Here is a 3099-nt window from a genome sequence, read left to right as displayed (position 1 = left end):
ATTTTTATTTTATGTGTATGTGTGTATTGCCTGCATGTAGGTAAGTGCACCTGTGTCATGCAATGCCTGGAGGACAGGAGAGGCTGTCGGATCCCCTGGAACTGGAGTTATGGACAGTTGTTAGCTGCCATGTGGGTGCTGGGATTCAAAACCAGGTCTTCTGAAAGAACAGCCAGTGTTCTTAACCACTGAGCCATCTCTCCAGGCCTGGAGATTTTGTTTTCTAATACATCAATTTTTGCTTTCATCTTTATCAGTGCTAACCCCATCCCACTGGCTTGTTTTCTTATTCTTGGTCTTGCTTTTTGAGTTTCTGGCTTGCTGACTTAAATTTCTTTCTTTCTGTCTAATGATAAAGCATTTTTTTTTAATTTTAGAATGTTATTATTCCAAAGAGAGGCAATTTTTAGCACATTTTTCCAGAAATAGCTTGGAGGTTACATAAAAAATATAGACAATGAAGTTTAAGGGGAGAAAAATAGGACTAAGAAATCGAAGACCAAATGATTTGCCAACATGGGGTCAACTTTGGTGGAATAATGAAGGTTTCCCTTTGCCCTTTTTTTTTTTTTTTTTTTTTTTTAAATCCTAACTAGTTTATTGGGCTTGCTAACAGAGCATAGGGTGGGGGTTTATTTACAGAAGACTGGGTGCCTCCCCCCCATTTTTGGCTGCAGTGGAAAGTCCACATTCATGATTAAAGCATTTTTATCCCAGGCATTTTGCTTTGAGAACAATTGGGCCCTGTCTAGAACATTCTGGATGGTTTTCCACATCCATAATTCTCAATAGGCTGCAACTGCTTGTGAAGATGGCCTAGCTAGCCCACTACCCACCCCAAGTCCTGCTGTCCAGCCCTCTTTGTGCCTTTGAGAAACTGGATTCTATTCATTGTTTATTAAAAAATGTTTGTAGGAGACAAAGATTTAAAGCTGGGCATGGTGACACATGCCCTTAATCCCAGCACTCTGGAGGCAGAAGCAGGTGGATCTCTGTGAGTTCAAGGCCAGCCAGGTCTACATAGCAAGTTCCAGGCCAGCTGGAGCTACAGGGAGACCCTGTCTCAAAAACAAGACCAAAAAAAAAAAGTGCGGAGAGATGGCTCACCCTTTAAGAGCACATACTGCAGTTCCTAGCACCCACATCAGACCACCCACAACCCCCTATAACTCTAACTCCAGGGAATCTGATACCCTCTTCTGGCCACCACCAGCAACTGCACTCATGGGCACATGCCCCTACACACAGATAAATAAAACATCTTTTTATGGTGTGTTCTCCCTTCAGCAGCACATATCCTAAAATTGGAAGGATACAGAGTTTAGCACAGACCCTGTGTAAAGATGACACAAAAATTCATGAAGCATTCTTATTTGTTTGTTTGTTTAAGACAGTGTCTCCCTGTAGCCACCATCTGGCCTGGAACTCGCTATGTAAACTAGGCTGGCCTCACAGAGATCTGCCTCTCACAGAGATCCAGCTGCCTCTGCCTCCCAAGTGCTAGGATTAAAGGTGTACACCACCATACATGGCCATATTTTTTTAAATAAAAATTTTAAAGGGTTTGGAAGTATAACCTCAAGCCAGCTCCCCACATACCAGACAGCCATTCATCATTTAGCTTTGTTGAAATAGATTCAGGAGCCACAGGGGCAGCCACGTGCTAGAGACCTGCCTTCCTACCACCCAGGGTTTCTCAGTCTCAGCCTGGTGACACCATGGGCCGAGCAGGTCTCTGCTATGGGTTATCTATGTGTGAAGGCAGTTGAGCAAGCAGCCCTGGCCTCTCTCTACCCAGAGTGTTGATAGAGCACTTTCTCAGAGACCACCCAAGTTATGACAATCAAAAATGTCCCAGAGCAGCCCCTTTGCCCAGAATACAAGCAAAGCTCCACAGTTCGTAAAGAAAGGACACTGTTCTTTCAAGTGATCCTTTCTCCACACCGTGTGTGTGTGGCAGCACACAGCCTGACCAAGCAGCACAGTTTGCTTCTGGGCAAAGTTCAAGTGCTGAGGGTCCACAGAAGGCTACGGTGCTGTGATCAGTTGCCACCATGACCCGGGAGAAGTTATTGACCTCTTTGTGATTCAGTTCCTTTATTTGGGAAGTAGAAACAGTAGGAGGCCTGAATCATTGGGCCATCATGAGGAACATGTGATATAGCACATGTCAACAGTAACATAGTCACCTGTGGTAAACACATTCTTGTGATTATTGTACCCTTAATTAGTAATGGCTAAAAATCTGGAAACCGGGGCTTGAGAGATGGCTAAGCAGTTAAGAGCACTGGCTGCTCTGGCAGAAGATCTGGGTTTGAGTTCCAGCATCCACATGGTGGCTAACAACCATCTGTAACTCCAGTTCCAGAAGAATACAACACCCTTTTCTGACCTCCATGGGCACTTACACACATGCAGGCAATACACTCATACACATAAAAATAATAATAATAAAACATTTAGGGTTTTTTGTTTCTTTTAAACCAAAGCTTGACCAACAGATTCCCACCTCAGATATAAGGGCTATTTATCTATTGGTGACACCACATTCATTTAACCTGGGTACAGCAAGATTCCTATTAATCAGTACTGAAAAGAATAAACACTGGCTCTCAACTGAAGTTTTCTCTATTACCTTAGAAACATTTTAGGTACTTTTTAAAAATTTTAATAATTACATGATTAGAAGAAGCATTTCATTACAGCTTTAACATATTCAGTAACACACTCCAGAGCAAGAGTACATCTCTTTCACAAGTGGCTGTAAGTTTCTAGGTTCACAGTTGAATTAATACAGTTATACAACATTGAACTCAGTATAAGCCCTGTAAGATACTTTTAAAAACTATTTTGCTTTTGATAGTTAAACAGTTGATTTTTTAAATCATTTATTTAATAACCACATACTTAGAAGAAGCATTTCATTACAACAGCATTGACATGGTCAATAACAATTTTCTGAGTATTACATCCATCTTTTTCAAAATTGGCTACAAATTTTTAGGTTTACAGCTGAATTATTAAAGTTATACAATATGGTGCTCAGTATAAACCCTATACGACATCAAATTAAATGAGGTTTTAACCTTTAAAAAAGAT

The 3099-nt window shown here is 41.2% G+C and overlaps 1 non-coding gene across 1 annotated transcript; it reads left to right on the top strand.

Moving 5' to 3' along the window:
• The first annotated feature begins 1272 nt into the window (after window positions 1–1272).
• Window positions 1273–1378, top strand: LOC115068499. Its single transcript, XR_003847848.1, has one exon. It is a non-coding gene; the product is annotated as a U6 spliceosomal RNA (small nuclear RNA).
• The last annotated feature ends 1721 nt before the right edge of the window (window positions 1379–3099 follow it).

Source organism: Nannospalax galili, unplaced genomic scaffold (assembly GCF_000622305.1).
Source record: "Nannospalax galili isolate Female #2095 unplaced genomic scaffold, S.galili_v1.0 scaffold269, whole genome shotgun sequence".
In the NCBI taxonomy this organism is placed as follows: Eukaryota; Metazoa; Chordata; class Mammalia; order Rodentia; family Spalacidae; genus Nannospalax; species Nannospalax galili.
Note: the sequence above shows the minus strand (reverse complement) of the source record. Positions and strands in the feature narration are given on the sequence as shown.